Below are 16660 nucleotides of genomic sequence, written 5' to 3'. Positions count from 1 at the left end.
CCAAGTGCTTGGGCCCTGCACCCGCATGGGAGGCAGGCACCTGGCTCCTGGCTTCAGATCAGCGTGGTGCACCGGCCGCAGCACGCCGGCCGCAGCAGCCATTGGAGGCTGAACCAATGGAAAAAGGAAGACCATTCTCTCTGTCTCTCTCTCTCACTGTCAAAAAGAAAAAAAAAAGGGCAAAGAAACACCTGCAGTTGAGGTAGCAAAACCAAATTCACAAACTTTGGACTAGGAAACATACTCTTCCTATGTTTTAACAGCATCTTCTATACAATATTGATTCTAATTTCAGCAGACTTTTTAATTCATGTGTTATTGTATAAAAATTTAAAATACTGAAAATGTTTCTGTTAAAAAATATTTAGTCCTCACAATTATCTCACATTCAAAATACAGAAAAATCTCAAGTCACCATATATTACATAAAAGTATAAGCTATACTACATTTGCAAAGGTAAATTTCTAGAAGTTGAGGTTAAGCCAACTGCTACTAATGGTTTCCTTTAGATGGTGCCTGCTACTGTCTCTCATCACTTTTTACATAACAGGATTTAACAGAGCATGAGTTTTGAATTTTAAATCATATCACTAATAAATGAAAATTCTATTCTTGATGCAATAAATGTAAATGCAATTTAAGTGTAACAGTATTTTTCATGTAGTCAAGAACTGGTGAAGTAAACAGTCAAAAATTCAAAGTAAACAACAAGCCATAAGCATCAATACTATTCTTTGCAAGTGCATTTATAATAAGAATTTTATTTTCAGATTTTTAAGGATTACAAATTCTCCATTAAAATGCTAATTCTAATATTTTGTTTGCGTTTTTCCTTATTGCTATCATAAAAAGAAATGGAGCTATATTAAAAGACCTCCTACTTGGCTCTGTAGTCCTGTCTTGGGAAAGAAAGAAACTTACAGGTCCCATCAGTGCAAGGAGAGGGAATTCATTTTGGGTTCTGCTGGCCTAGTACAGACAGGGCATGAGGGGTAGGGCACGCGGTGGCAGTACTTCTCCCAGGCCAGGCTGTACTTGCTCTGGCAGCAGTGCTCATCATGGGCCTTGTGGTGCAGGAGCAGCACTGTGAAGTAGATGACATAGAAGCAGGGCAGCGTGTGTGAGAAGCTGCATGGATGGACCAAGCAAGCACCATCAGGAGATCACCCAAGTAACTGTGGTGGCGGACAAAGCCCCACCATCCAGAGATGAGGAGACATTTCCATCGAAGTATGAATGGTTTTCAAATGTGCCAGCTTGGGATCAGTCCGGTTTTACCAGAATGCATTTTTCCTGAGAATTTGCGCATCAGAAGATCACATACCCTGAGAGTTTCAGAACAATAATTAAAGAAGCCAATGGCCAAGACACTTCATTAAGATGATGGACTTAGTAAAAGGCTTAGAAGCTGTAGATAAATGACACCCACACCAGATCTCCAAAAGCCAGCATGAATCCGAATCCAACACGGATGATATCCATGGTGTCACCACTGCTTCCTCATTCCAGAGAGCATCTACCACATATAAGAGCTGGAAACTGTTAGCCAAAATCATTTACAAGGATGGAGCAGCACGGTTGTTTAATTTCACTTCAGTCAAAAGCAACACCAAGTTAATAAGCACCCATCCAATCAATCCAGGGTGCAATTCACAAAAGTATTTGAGATCAAAAGTACCAATTCAAGGATTTAATTCATGGCCAATGAAGAAATCATAGACAACATTTCCAGAGCTGGCAGGTGACAATTCTTCTCTGGGTGCTTTCAAAGAGCAGAAAACACAGTGGCTGTGAGCACAAACTGAAGGAAATTAGGGTACATGTAATGAAGCTCCAGGCTCCAACAGCTGATGTCAGGAGGAATGCGTAGAAACCATTTAATCTGTTCTTGAGTCTTCTCCCATTAATAAGAGGCATTCCTTCTACAACCTTCCCAATTGGCAGTAGGTAGAACAGAGCTTGAATGAAAAACCAGAGGAGGTAGACCCCAAACACTCTCATTTCCCAGAAATCATCCCAAGCTGGCAGAGGAGGAGGGAAGTTGAGAAGACTGAACTCATCCTGTTTACACATCAACAGCAACAGGAAGAGGAAGACAGGCAGGCCAATCATGATGAGGAACACACCAGGGACTCCTCTGAACTCCAGGTCCTCTGTCTGGGTGGTGCTCACTTCATAGGTCCTGAACAATGCAGGTCTTTTGGTAACAAGTTTTTCTTCATTAAAATCTGTTTTTTTAATTTGATCTCTTCTAGGATGAAGGCTATACTGTGTAGATACGTAACTGCTCCTTGTGGTAAATGGAATTTTCCTGCGTGTTCTTATCAGGCAGCTCATTCTTCTCCACATTCCACTCCACATGCTCTGCTTCCCCATTGTATCTGCTGATGCTATTTCCAAATGGCCTCAACACCAGAGGAGTCAATTTGACTTCCAATATTTCCCTCTTTGTTTCCTGAATGTCAGGCTGGTGGGAAGTAGAGGCAGATCTTTGGGAACTTCTAGGTGGTCAACCAGGGGCCTGGGAGTGTGATCTTGACTGACTCCTTCGACTCCCTTTGCTCCCCCACCATCTGGAGGGAGAATTGGAGGTTGAGCCACTTTTATTTTGCTTAAAAGTAGTTAAAGGCTTGATGTCACTTTCCTCCAATTCCAGCTCAGTTCCATGCTCGTATTTTACAGTGTATAGTTGAGATTTGTCATCGTGGCTCAAAATCTCCACTTCATAATAAAGTGAACTCTGGGCCACCGACCTCTTACCACTTCACCATCTGCAAACTTTCTACTTGGCGTTTTCTAATAGCCTACAGCAAGCTCCAGTGGGAACTCAGACTATGACAGGGAAGAGTCCGCAGCAGCAACTCCCTGGTGGTTCTGCATGCGTGACACTGCCTGCCGTGCTATCCTCCATATTCTTTTTTTTTAAAGATTTATTTTATTTATTTGAAAGACAGAGTTACAGAGAGAGGTAAAGACAGAGGTCTTATATCTGCTTGTTCACTCTCCAGATGGCAGCAATGGCCAGAGCTGTGCTGATCCAAAGCCAGGAGCCAGGAGCTTCTTCCAGGTCTCCTATGTGGTGCAGGGGCCCAAGCACTTGGGCCACCACCTATTGCTTTCCCAGGCCATAGCACAGAGCTGGATCAGAAGAGGAGCAGCCAGGACTACAGCCAGCACCCATATGGGATGCTGGCACTTCAGCCCAGGGCTTTAACCCATTGTGCTATAGCACTGGCCCCAGGATTTATTTATTTATGAGACAGAAAGAGCTACAGAGAGAAAGGAAAGACACACAGAGAGATCTTCCATTTATTGTTTCACTTCCCAGATGGCTACATATCTGAGACTGGGACAGGCTGAAGTTAGGAGCCAAAAGATTCTTATGGTTCTCCCACAGGGGTAGCAGGGGCCCAGAGACATGGGCCATTTTCCATTATTTTGGAAATATATTTTAAAAATAATTACATAATATTTATTTTAAATAAGTTCACACAATGCCTAGATATAAAATGCATTGTGGGCCAGTGCCATGGCTCAATAGACTAATCCTCTGCCTGTGGCACCAGCACCTCAAGTTCTAGTCCTGGTTGGGGCACACTGGATTCTGTCCTGGTTGCTCCTCTTCCAGGCCAGCTGTCTGCTATGACCCAGGAGTGAAGTGGAGGATGGCCCAAGTGCTTGGGCGCTGCACCTGCATGGGAGACCAGGAGAAGCACCTGGCTCCTGGCTTCAGATCAGCACAGTGCACCGGCCACTGTGTGCTGGCTGCAGCGGCCACTAGGGGGTGAACTAATGGAAAAGGAAGACCTTTCTCTCTGTCTCTCTAACTGTCCACTCTGCCTGTCAAAAAAAAATGCATTGTGTTCTTCTGTCAGATTATAACTTCCTTACACACACAAACAGCACCTTGCTTATAGCATGGAATTAAGGTAATCACAGGATCTCTGGCATGATTTGCCCACCTTCAATCTCCAACCTTCAATGCCACTGCAGAGAGCTCTTAAAAGGTAAATTTTATCCAGTCACATACTGCTTTACAATTCCATCAATAGCATTTAGATTAAAATGCAAATTCCTGAGTTTGGCATACTAGATCCTCTAATATCTTACTCTTTCTAATCTATCTCCTATTTTCATAGAACTATGTGGCTTGAGCTATGCTGAACTGTATGTACATGAGTTGTGTACTTCACTCTGCTGTCCCTAGGTGTGGGACTATATGTCTCATTTGGCACAGTGTGTCCATCTTTTTTCTCAGTGAATTTCACTTCATTCTTAAAGGCCAGTCCAGACACATCACTTTCTTCTAAGAATCCTTTCCAGGCCGGCGCCGTGGCTCAATAGGCTAATCCTCCACCTTGCGGCGCCGGCACACCGGGTTCTAGTCCCGGTTGGGGCGCCGGATTCTGTCCCGGTTGCCCCTCTTCCAGGCCAGCTCTCTGCTATGGCCAGGGAGTGCAGTGGAGGATGGCCCAGGTGCTTGGGCCCTGCACCCCATGGGAGACCAGGAAAAGCACCTGGCTCCTGGCTCCTGCCAGGATCAGCGCGGTGCGCCGGCTGCAGCGGCGGCCATTGGAGGGTGAACCAGCGGCAAAGGAAGACCTTTCTCTCTGTCTCTCTCTCTCACTGTCCACTCTGCCTGTCAAAAAAATAAATAAAAAAAAAAAAAAAAAAAAGAATCCTTTCCTGACCGGAGACTAGTTAGGGTGACTCTTTTGTACTCTAAGAGCAAAAAGATGTTTGAGTACTTATCATAAGATACCATCAGTTTTGAAGCCTCCAAGAGGATTATTTTCTTGCTTAGTGGCCTCAGCAGATGGCATATGGCAGTAATTAAGGCATGTTAAATAAATCATATAAAGAATCAAGATATTAAGGATTAGAACTGCAAATACATGATAAAACACTTTCAACTTAACCTTACATGGTAGACTATGAAAAATATTTGAAAGGAAATAAGCTACAGAACTATCTGAATGTTTATGTAAATTATCTTTAAGTTTTTGTTTTTTATTCTTAAGCATAGGTTCCTTAGGTAAAAACAAACATAAGGTGATTTTTTGAAAATTAATTAATTTAGAGATGAAACAATAACTACAAATTTTAATAAATAGAATACAGCACTTTGATAAAAACAGAAGCCATAGAAATTAATGTACAATGCAATCATATTTATGTACATAACATGAAGCAAATTACTTAAATTCACTACTTCTCAGTTAGATGCTATTCTTCTAATCCTAACTTTTCTATGAAAGTAGCAAGCAAGTAGGAAACTAGTTAGAATAGTAAAATATTACAAATATCTACGATCTTGAGTAATAAATATTGGTGCCAATTTTGAAAGCATTTCAGAAAATGCTTAATTTCCAGAATTAAGTACTATTAATCAGAAACAGAAAATAAAACATCTATAAGGAGCACAGCTTTGTGATTCTACCTGAAAATAATCTCATTATAGTTGGATATCTATAAATTTCAAATGGTGAAAATACTAGAAAGGAGATTACAAAAACAAACACCTCTGGATCTCCAGAGCACTTTTCAATGAGGTGCAGAGTTGACTAGACATAGTAAATAAGGTTAATGCCCCAAATTTCACTTAAATAGGTTATAGAGATTCTGTAAACAATTAAAAATAAACACAAACACAAAATAACTGTTTATAAATTCTATGTAGGGTTGTCATATGGCTAGCCCACTGTAGGGGACTATGTAGAACCTGAGATCCTTTGTTGGAGGATGTCCAAATGTCAGTCTGTATAGGTCACATCATCTATTGAAGCCAATTCTCTAGAGAGAAGTGTGTTGAAAATAGTGTCTCATCTTTGATAGTGCAGTCCTCTATGAAGATTTTCTTTGTCTATCTCTCCTGAGAGCAAATCTCTAAATCTTTTGTTGGAATGAAGAATCAGCAATCATGTTGTTGAATAAGGTTGTTGAAAGGAATAAGAGTTATGCTCCTTAAATCCAAGCAACCACCATAGCCTTCACAAATTTGGATCAAAAATTCTAAATTAGCTATAGAATTCTGTTTTAGTCTTGCTGTTCCTTGCAGCATCCAAAACTAAGATCTTCTGACTTCTGTTTGTTTCTTTCCTCTTCTCTCTGCTCCAGCACAATATGGCTTCTTAAATGTCCTAAGGTATAGGGGAGGTAGCTAGAGGAAATGCACTTATTTATCACAATTCATTTAACCTAAGGGTACATTATTTTATTTTTATATTTTACAATTGTTATAACTTAAAATATTAATTATATATTTAGTAGTGTTATACCAAAGCTAATGAAATTAAGTACAGACTTCTGTTAGAAATTTCCCATTTCTTCTTCCAACATCAGTAAAATGGTGTCAGGTCTCAAAAATGGAGGCTGGGTAAAGAGGAAAGAAAGCAGAAAAAGAAAGAAAACAGAGTTTCTGAATAATTTTTTCCATATTTATTTCTTCTTTCAAAAAATACCTACATCTTCTGCTTCCAAATACCTATATTAGGCACTACTTGGTATGGTATAATGATTTTTCTATCCATTGCTGGAATCTTTATAATTAAATATGCCATTTAAGAAAACTTGCAAAAACTAGCTATACCAAATGCCAGCTCCTCAATTTTATTTTTAAAAAATAGTTCAATATCCTATTAGTTCTTTTTTAAAGATTTATTTATTTATTTGAAAGTCAGAGCTACACAGAGAGAGGAGAGGCAGACAGAGAGGTCTTCCTTCTGCTGGTTCACTCCCCAATTGGCCGCAATGGCTGGAGCTGTGCTGATCCAAAGCCAGGAGACAGGAGCTTCTTCCAGGTCTCCCACACTAAGTATCCCATCAGTTCTAATGTATGGTAATATTAAGTAGGAACAGCATGGAATACCTAATGATTTCAAAAATTTGCAAGGCTGAGAAAATTTTGATCAGTGTAATTAAAAGTTTTTCTGTGAGACTTCCAAGAAAAGATGAGAAAAGCTCCATTTATTACACACTAATTTTTCCATATTTTAGGTATGATAGAAGCCTATTTTTACACTTTCCTGAATTTTATAAATAATGAAATACTTTCTCTGAGATTTTGAGTAAGGAAATTAAAACAAATATTATTTTATCATTAAATGCTTTTAATTTAAAAAAGCTGTAATAGTATATAATTATTATTTGGTTTGTGAAATAGTTAAAGTGATAAAAGTGTAAATATCTTCAATATTGGATATAACTTTTCTATGAGCTCTGAAAGAAATCTTATTTTTCAAATTAAAAATATCCTGGTGCCGTGGCTCAATGGGCTAATCCTCCACCTAGTGGCACCAGCACACTGGGTTCTAGCCCCGGTTGGGGCATCGGATTCTGTCCCGGTTGCCCCTCTTCCAGGCCAGCTCTCTGCTATGGCCCGGAAGTGCAGTGGAGGATGGCCCAAGTGCTTGGACCCTGCACCCCATGGGAGACCAGGAGAAGCACCTGGCTCCTGCCCTTGGATCAGTGTGGTGTGCCAGCCACAGCGCACCAGCTGCGGCATCCATTGGAGGGTGAACCAATGGCAAAAGGAAGACCTTTCTGTCTGTCTCTCTCTCTCACTGTCCACTCTGCCTGTCAAAAAAATATATCCTAATATACTATAATTCATTGGGAAATTATTCTGTTGAATATTCTCACCTAATACTGCCTTAAATGGTAATCTTATGGTCACTGCAAAAAAAAAAATTATCATTATTGATAGAACACAGAAAAAGCCTTTAAAATATCATCACTTAAAACATTATAAGACCTAAAATATAACATCATATCTTAAAACCCAAATGAGTTAATACTATTCAAAATTTTCAAATATGCATATATTTCACACCGTCAAGCAAATAACCCAATTAATTGGCATGTATAGGCGGTGCTGGCATCACAGGCAGTGGTTGAACATGTTGAGCCACAATGTCAGCTCCAAACTGCAAATAATTTTCTTTATATTGAACCCTGGAAATGATTAACAATCTGTTAGTTCTCACTCTGTCTCTCCTTCTCTCTGTCAGCCGCCTTTCAACTAAATAAATCTCTAAGAAAAATGAGACCAGTGCTGTGGTACAGTGTGGTGAACTACTACCTCCAAGTCCCAGCTGCTCCACTTCTATTCCAGCTCCCTGCTAATGTGCCTGGGAAAGCAGTGGAAAATGGCTTAAATACTTTGGCTCTGTCACCCCATGGGTGACCCAGATCATGGAGTTTCTGGCTCCTGGTTTCCATCTGGCCCAGTCTAACTGTTGCAGCCATTTGAGGATGGATGGATGATGGATGATCAATTTATCTCTCTGCCTTCCTCCCTCCCTGTCATTCTGCTATTCAAATAGATAGAATAAAACTTTTTATTTTTAATTTTATTAGATTGAGAGAGAGAGACTTCATCTACTGGTTCACTATCCAAGTAGCTTCAATGGACAGAACCAGGCCTGTCTGAAGCTAGGAGCCAGCAGCTTCTTCTGTACACAGGGGACCAAGTATATTATTTAGTACATAGAATAAGTACTAGATATTATTGTTAGTATTGAAAGAAACTACAGAAATAATCTAGGCAATAAGCTTTAAAATGCAAATTGACATTAAGAAGTCTAATATGAAATTTCTGTGTTCATGAAAATACTCTAAATTTTCTCACCATTTAACTTTATACTCAATAAAATATTTGACCTCATATTAAAAACAAATGTATAAATGTTATCATAAAAATCAATTACTGTATTATAAGATCCCTTTAATTCTAAATGCCTGTGACTCTTAAATCATTAGCATTTACTGACTTCTTTTCACCTAAGAAAGCATAATCCACACTTACTTGACTTTTATGTATCAATACATGCTTTTGCAAGAGTCATATAATGTATGTAGGGAATATACCTTCCTTCCAGTAAAGTTGCCATGCTCAGTCCTGTAAGCTGTGAACAAGACAGTTTCAATTCTTCAGCATTACACACAGCTGTAAATTCCAGCAGTATTATCAGTATATACAAAGGAAGATAGAGATTTACAGAATTTTTGGAAAGGCATTATTATAGTAAATAAATATATTTATTCTAAAGTTAATAACATTTGAACATTTAGAACAGGAAAACTAAGCATGTCCTTGCCAATAATAACCTATATTGGGGCCTATACAGAACTCATTTTCCATCCTATGATACTAAAAGAATTGGGGTTATAATGAAAAAATGAAGTCACACATGCAGAAATTTTAACCAAAACAGAATATAGATAGTGTATTTGTGTCATCTATAATCAAACACATAAGAACATACAATATTCCAGCAAATGATTTCTGAATATTTTTAAGTTTTATTGATGAAGGAATTTCTTTTTCATTGTACAGCAGTTATTCCCCTTTCCATAAAAGTGAAAATGATGTTTCTTTTTTTTTTAAGATTTATGCTATTTATTTGAAAGACAGGGCCACAGACAGAGGTAGAGACAGAGAGAGAGGTCCTCCATCTGTTGGCTCACTCCCCAGATGACCACAAGTATTCCCTTTCACCCAGTTTCCTCCTTCAGGACTTCTCCTTGTCCTGCTTTCCAAGGCCTCAGAAGTCCTGATTCCAGTGCCCCAATAGCAAACCAGTTCTTAAATGGAGAATAAGAAAGAGAAGAAGGGGAAAAGTAAAGTGGTTGCGGTGTCTGCTATAGGTAAAATATGCCACTTTTCCTTTTTTATATGTCTACTGATGTCCTTTTATGTCACCAGGACTCTCCCTGGTATATATTTTATGTTACCTATTTTGTTTTCATTTTAAAAATTTAGACAGGGGCTGGCGCCGTGGCTCACCTGTGGTGCCAGCATCCCATATGGGCACTGGGTTCTAGTCCTGGTTGCTCTTCTTCCAGTCCAGCTGTCTTCTGTGGCCCAGGAGGGCAGTGGAGGATGGTTCAAGTGCTTGGGCCCCTGCACCCGCATGAGAAATGAGGAAGAAGCACTTGGCTCCTGCTTCAGATCAGTCCAGCACCAGCCATAGTGGCCATTTGTGGAGTGAACCAATGGAAAAAGACCTTTGTCTCTGTCTCTCTCTCACTGTCTATAACTCTACTTGTCAAATAAAAAAAATTTAGATGGAGGGAGAGGGAGAGAAAGAGAGAGAGAGAGAGAGAGAGAGAGAGATATTCCATTCACTTGTTTACTTCTTAGATGGCTGCAATGGTCAGAGCCAGGAGCCTCTTCTGGGTCTCCTACAGGGTTCGAGGGGCCCAGGTGCTTGGGCTACCCCAGGCACATCAGCAAAGAGCTGGATGGAAAGTGGAACACAAAGATCATGAACTGGCTCTCATATGGGATGTTGATTCCACATGTGGCAGCTTTACCTGCTACATCACAGAGCTGTCTGCCAATATGCTACTTTTCTAAAGAAAGACCTCAGAAAAATTAACCACAAGAAATGAGCCCAGGGTCTGACATTGAGCCTCAAGGGGTTGAGACACAGCCCACAGTGCCAGCATTTCATATAGGTACTAGTTCATGTCCTGATTACCCTACTTCTGATCTAGCTTCCTGATAATGTACTTAGGAAGGCAGTGGAGGATGGCCCAAATATTTGCATTCCTGCCATCCATGTGGGAGACCTGGATGGAGTGATTGGCTCCTCACTTTGACATTGCCCAACCCCAGCTGTTGTGGCCTTTTGGGGAGTGAACCAGTGGATGAATTCTCTCTCTCTCTCTCTCTCCCTCTCCCTCTTTCTCTGCCCTCCTTTCTCCTTCTCTTTTTTGCTCTATAACTGTCTTTTCAACAAATAAATACAAATAAAAAAGAAAGTTTCAAAAATATGAGCCCATTTTTCTTTGACAGGGTCCTATTCCTCCTGTCTCCCAAGTGCCCAATGTTGAGGTTCTCTTCTTCCCCTCCTACTTACTATAGAAGCAGCTCCCACAGCAACAGGTTTATGCAGCCTAATGGTGTAGGCCTGCAAGACAGTTATAGTCCTAAAGCCAGGAACAACCAAGGCATGCAATATGGTAACTGCTGCAGCTGCCCTCAAAGTACACACCAAGCACTTCAGGATCATAATGTACATGCCTCCCTGCTGCCACTGCATGCTTCTAGAACAACTGTATGAGGTAAAAAAAAAAAAAGTCTTTGAGCACAGTTAGATATAAAAGACAATAAGCAAGCCAAGAAATTTTCTTTTCCACCTACCAAAAATGTACTTATTTAGTACACATCTAAGGTTGCTCTCAAGAAATTATCCCAGCTCTGGCATTAAAAGTCATTAGATCATTAATCGTTACTGTTCACAGATCCTGTGAGTTGGGAATGTGGAAAATGATTGAGTAGCTGTGTGGTGCAGGGTCTTTCCTGCAGCTGAAATCAGACACCCACTGAGCTGCAGTCATCTGAGTGCTTGACTGAGGCTGATGGACTCACTCAAAGCTCATTCACATGATTGACAAGCTGTCACTGGACTTTGCCTATATCCCGATTTCTACATACATGTGCCTGTACACAGGGTTTCCTGGGTGTCCTTGCAGCATGAGAATTTCCCTCAGAGGAATTGATCCAAGGCAGATTGGAGTGGTCTTTACAACAGCCTCAAAAGTCACATGTCATCTCTTCCATGACATACTACCTTTTCTACAGGGCTGTCTCGGACTCAGTGAGTGTGCAAAGGGTGTGAATACTGATAAGGATCATTGGGGATCATTTTGGAGATTGGCTGCAATAGCGCTTAAAAGAATGAGAAGCGTATCAGAAAGTAGATGGAGAGAAAGAGAGAGAGGATGGAAGAGAAGGATATGTTTCAATTCATAAGAGCTGAAAGCAGAGAGAAAAAAAGCACCCAGGTCTTCCTTGAGACCTCTGAACCCACTGTGTAGGGTCTACTCACCCTAGAGTGCCTAAAGCAGGTCCAGCTTCTAAAGCAGACTCCAGAGAAGTCAGAAAAAGCCAGGATGCTATGAGAAAGCTCCTCTGGGTCTTAGGAATCACAACCATCCCACCCCCCTTTCCTACCTCAACTTTATAGAAGCTATGATGTGACAGCTACCTGAGGATGAATTTGTGGCTTGACACACATGGTCTCAAAATCTAAAATGTGGTGATGCCTCTGAGGAGGGAATGATGTTATTGTCACCATGGATGCATTAATGCAATGGCAATCAACATTCTAGCAAATATGGAGCACAAATCTTGAACAGAACAGGGATAAAATAAATGGGAACTTAGCCCCTTACTTGCTCTCAAAAGTAAATACAAGGAAAGGGAGTTGCTATATTCTGAAAAGATGACAGAATTTAAAAACAGAGAGGCATTGGCCGGCGCCGCGGCTCACTAAGCTAATCCTCCGCCTAGCGGCGCCGGCACACCGGGTTCTAGTCCCGGTTGGGGCGCCGGATTCTGTCCCGGTTGCCCCTCTTCCAGGCCAGCTCTCTGCTGTGGCCAGGGAGTGCAGTGGAGGATGGCCCAAGTGCTTGGGCCCTGCACCCCATGGGAGACCAGGACCCCATGGGCTCCTGGCTCCTGCCATCGGATCAGTGCGGTGCGCCGGCCGCAGCATGCCGGCCTTGGCGGCCATTGGAGGGTGAACAAATGGCAAAGGAAGACCTTTCTCTCTGTCTCTCTCTCTCACTGTCCACTCTGCCTGTTAAAAAAAAAAAGAAAAAGAAAAGAAAAAACAGAGATGCATCTAAAATTTTAGGGAGGAAAGTAAAGATGAGAAAGCCTGGCCACTCCTCCAGTACTGTGTCCACTGAGGCCCTGCCCTAACTAGTCTTCAGTAATGCTCTCACAACACTTCCATCTCCCATGTCTCTGCCTCCCTCTTCTAAATCACAGTACTTATTACTGGAAGTTCAAAACCTTCACTCCAGTACCTGATGTATTATTACAGCTCTGAGTCTCCCAAATTATTTTCAAAACAGCATGCAACACTGGCCCTCAGTTGTAGATGGAATGCTGAAGCTCAAAAGAGGGAAGTTTGAAAAGTCTGTGAACACTATGAGTGGCCATTGTTCACATAAAAGCTCAGGGGAAGAGACCAAGGCTTTCTGCTCAGCCTAATTAATGATCACTTGCCCCAGATTTCCTGTCTCAGCTTGGGCATCTTTGCACAGTCTCTTCCTTTCTCCCAGTGTGAAAACAATGTCCACCACAGGGGAGTTTGCTCAGGACATTCTGGCAATTTCTCAACCCCCTACACTAGGAGGTAGCACGCTGGGGGATTGAAAAAGGACTGAAAAGTGCAGGTGACTACAGCCTTATGCTTTTCCATTTGCTGCATTCAGTCAGACCCACTCTCCCCAGAGGCCCTGAATAACTACAGGACTATTTAAATATAGAAAGAAAGAAAACACAAATTCAGTAGTAATGGGAGCATTGCTGAAATTCTCTAAAGTTTTTCTAAATATGTGAAAAAATTATTTGCTCTTGACATTTTTTCTTTGAAATTTGCAAGATGTCTGACCTTCAGAAGCCTAATTAAATATAAAAATCAGGGGCCAGTGCTGTGACACAGCAAGTTAAAGCCCTGGCCTGTAGTGCCAGCATCCCATGTGGGTGCTGGTTCTAGTCCTGGCTGCTCCTCTTCTAATCCAGCTCTCTGCTATGGCCTGGGATAGCAGTATAAGATGGTTCAAGGACTCCTGCAACTGCCTGGGAGACATGGAAGAAGCTCATAGCTCCTGGCTTCAAATTGGAGCATCTCTGGCCATTGTGGCCATCTGGGGAGTAAACCAGTGGATGGAAGACCTCTCTGTCTCTACCTCTCTCTGTAACTCTGTCTTTAAATATATATATATATATATATATGTGTGTGTGTGTATACACACACACACACACACACACACACACACACATATATATATATAAATCAAGGCTTGAGCTGGAGCCATGGCACAGTAGGTTAATCCTCCACCTACGGCATCAGCATCCCATATAGGTATTGGTTCTAGTTCTGGCTGCCCCTCTTACAAGCCAGATATCTGCTATTGCATGGGAAAACAGAAGATGGCCCAAGTACTTGGGCCCCTGCAACCACATGGGAGACCAGGAAGAAGCACCTGGCTCCTGGGTTTGGATCAGCACAGCTCCAGCTGTTGTGGCCATTTGAGGAGTGAACCAACGGAAGGAAACCCTTTCCCTCTGTCTCTCTTTCTCACTTTCTATAATTCTACCTCTCAAATAAATAAATAAATAAAATATTTAAAAATCTTTTTTTAAAAATCAAGGCTTAAAGTTCACTTACAAATAACTCAAGTTTCAAAAACTAGAAACAATAAAGGCAGCAATTTTGTGCCTTTCCCCTTTTTAAACCCAACACCTACAGTTCTCACTAACTCAATTTTCAAACAATGAATTTCACTTCCTAGCCAAAAATTGCCACGGAAGCAGGCTGGAGTCCAGGGGATGCCAATTTTGACTAGTTTGGGGGCTGCTGGGCACCTGGCACTGCTCCTATCACCAGCTTAGCCCTGAGAGCTGCACCTCTGGTGGGCAAGGCACTTCCTGTGGGTTCCTGGCACCAACCCACACTAGAGGCTGGGTGAAAGTTGGCCCCTCACTGGCTGCAGCCGTGGAACCCTGCAGCATGGAGTACTTCAGCACCCAGGTGTTGCAGTAGGACATCAGTGGCAGGTTGCAGGTTGTCCAGGAGCTCCTGCTGTATCTCAGTACCCCCAGTGCCATCTCAGACCTGGAAGAGGACCAGAGCCACCGAGCCAAAATCATCGATGCACTCACTGGCTGGATGAGGTCGAGCAACTATCAGGTATCATTTATAGGAGTGGCAATTTTAAGTGCCTTTTTCATAAATTTTCAACGCAATTTAAATCTTATATAGAAATGATTATTGAAACTTTAATAGAATGGGAAATGCCAAAAACAAGGTTTGAGATGAAGCTCAGAGATATTGAAGTTGAATGAAGTAGCACTACCTGTGTATGTATAAGGGACTGTTGGCTTCAAGAATTTTTAATCGTGAGAAGGCACATGTCTGTGTCTTATTGAAGCATTAAACACTTTTGGGACTCAGCCATTAGTCCTCAGCAAGTTGGTACCACATTTGTGTGTCCTATTGGGGATTCTAATAGGTGAGAGGAGCTGCACTATTGGCTATAGTGGAGATTTACAGACATGTGCGAGAGAAAGTGTGAGTAGATCTTTAACAAGAGGAATTCCTTCTGCTAGATAAAAAATGATCATTGCCAAATTTAATGAGGTGCAAAATTCAGATGGTATGATTTTGAATGTCTGCAAAGATAAAAGCTTTGGTGATGAAAAAATCTTGGTTGGAAAATGGGCCATCATCAGCCACTTCAGCCTTCAAGGTTCCTGAACCCAAAACATCCAGAAATCCTGTCAATAGTGCAAGGAAACCTGGTTCAGCAGGTGGCCCTAAGGTTGGAGGTGCTTCTAAAAGAGGTTCTGGAGCAGTTGACAAGGAAGATTTTATAAAAGCTTTTACAGATGTCCCTTCTACTCAGATCTGTTCTAATCAAGAACTTGAAGAAACTTTAAATAAAATCAAGGAAATTTTGTCAGATGACAAACATGATTGGGATCAGCATGCCAGTCACTGCTGGTTGCTGGAGCTGCACAATATGATTGCTTTCTCCAACATTTACACTTATTGGATGGGTCACTTAAACTTTCAGCTAAAGATTTTAATCTCAAGTGGTTCAGGAAGCTTGCATTACCATAGCTGGAACAGTCACGGCAACTTCTGGATATGCAACAATCATGTTCATCATTCAGAATACTCATGTGCCCAGACTTATACCTTTAATAACAAGCAATTGTGGCTGGTGCCGTGCCTCACTAGGCTAATCCTCCACCTTGTGGCACTGGCACACCAGGTTCTAGTCCCGGTCGGGGTGCCGGATTCTGTCCCGGTTGCCCCTCTTCCAGGCCATCTCTCTGCTGTGGCCAGGGAGTGCAGTGGAGGATGGCCCAAGTGCTTGGGCCCTGCACCCCGTGGGAGACCAGGAGAAGCACCTGGCTCCTGCCATCAGATCACCGCAGTGCACCGGCCGCAGCGCGCTGGCCACGGTGACCATTGGAGGGTGAACCAATGGCAAAAGGAAGATCTTTCTGTCTCTCTCACTGTCCACTCTGCCTGTCAAAAAAAAAAAAAAAAAAAAAACAAGCAATTGCACATCAAAATCAGTCTGTGAGAAGGCGTTCATTTGAATTTTTAGATTTGCTGTTGCAAGAGTGACAGACTCATTCTTTATAAAGACATGCAACTGTCTTGGTCAAAACTATCAAGAAGGCAATTCATAATGCTGATGCCGATGCTGAGGCAAGAGTAGAAACAAGAAACACATATATGGGTCTTAGAACCTATTTCCTGGTGGAGCTGAGACACTGTATAATTCCCTTGAACAACCTTATCAAAAGAGTCTTCAAACCTGCTTAAAGAGTTCCAGCAGTGTAGCATCTCTTCCACAGACAGGTCCTCATCTAGCTCAAAAGAAAGTCTCAATTGCCCTTTTTCTTCCAAATGGTCTACAGAAAATCTGTCAGCTGTGGCTGGAAGAGTATCAGCAGGTAGCAGCAAAGCCAGTTCCCTTCCAGGAAGTCTGCAGTGTTCACGAACATTGATGTGAATGCTGCTGCTGGTGCCAAGGCACATCATGCTTCTGGACAGTCTGCAAAGTGGGCAGTTGGGTGCAGGTGGGTGCAGGTGCCCTAAATCCAGCTTCCTAGGTTTC

At 41.8% G+C, this 16660-nt stretch overlaps 3 pseudogenes; 2 read left to right on the top strand and 1 right to left on the bottom strand.

Moving 5' to 3' along the window:
• Positions 1 to 581: 581 nt before the first annotated feature.
• On the bottom strand, positions 582 to 14675 carry LOC127489450 (delta(14)-sterol reductase LBR pseudogene; annotated as a pseudogene).
• Positions 13790 to 15773, top strand: LOC138845439 (CLIP-associating protein 2-like; annotated as a pseudogene).
• A 244-nt stretch (positions 15774 to 16017) lies between these two features.
• On the top strand, positions 16018 to 16641 carry LOC138845440 (CLIP-associating protein 2-like; annotated as a pseudogene).
• The last annotated feature ends 19 nt before the right edge of the window (positions 16642 to 16660 follow it).

This window comes from Oryctolagus cuniculus, chromosome 15 (assembly GCF_964237555.1).
Source record: "Oryctolagus cuniculus chromosome 15, mOryCun1.1, whole genome shotgun sequence".
Lineage (NCBI taxonomy): Eukaryota > Metazoa > Chordata > Mammalia > Lagomorpha > Leporidae > Oryctolagus > Oryctolagus cuniculus.
This window is presented reverse-complemented; position numbering and strand designations above follow the sequence as displayed.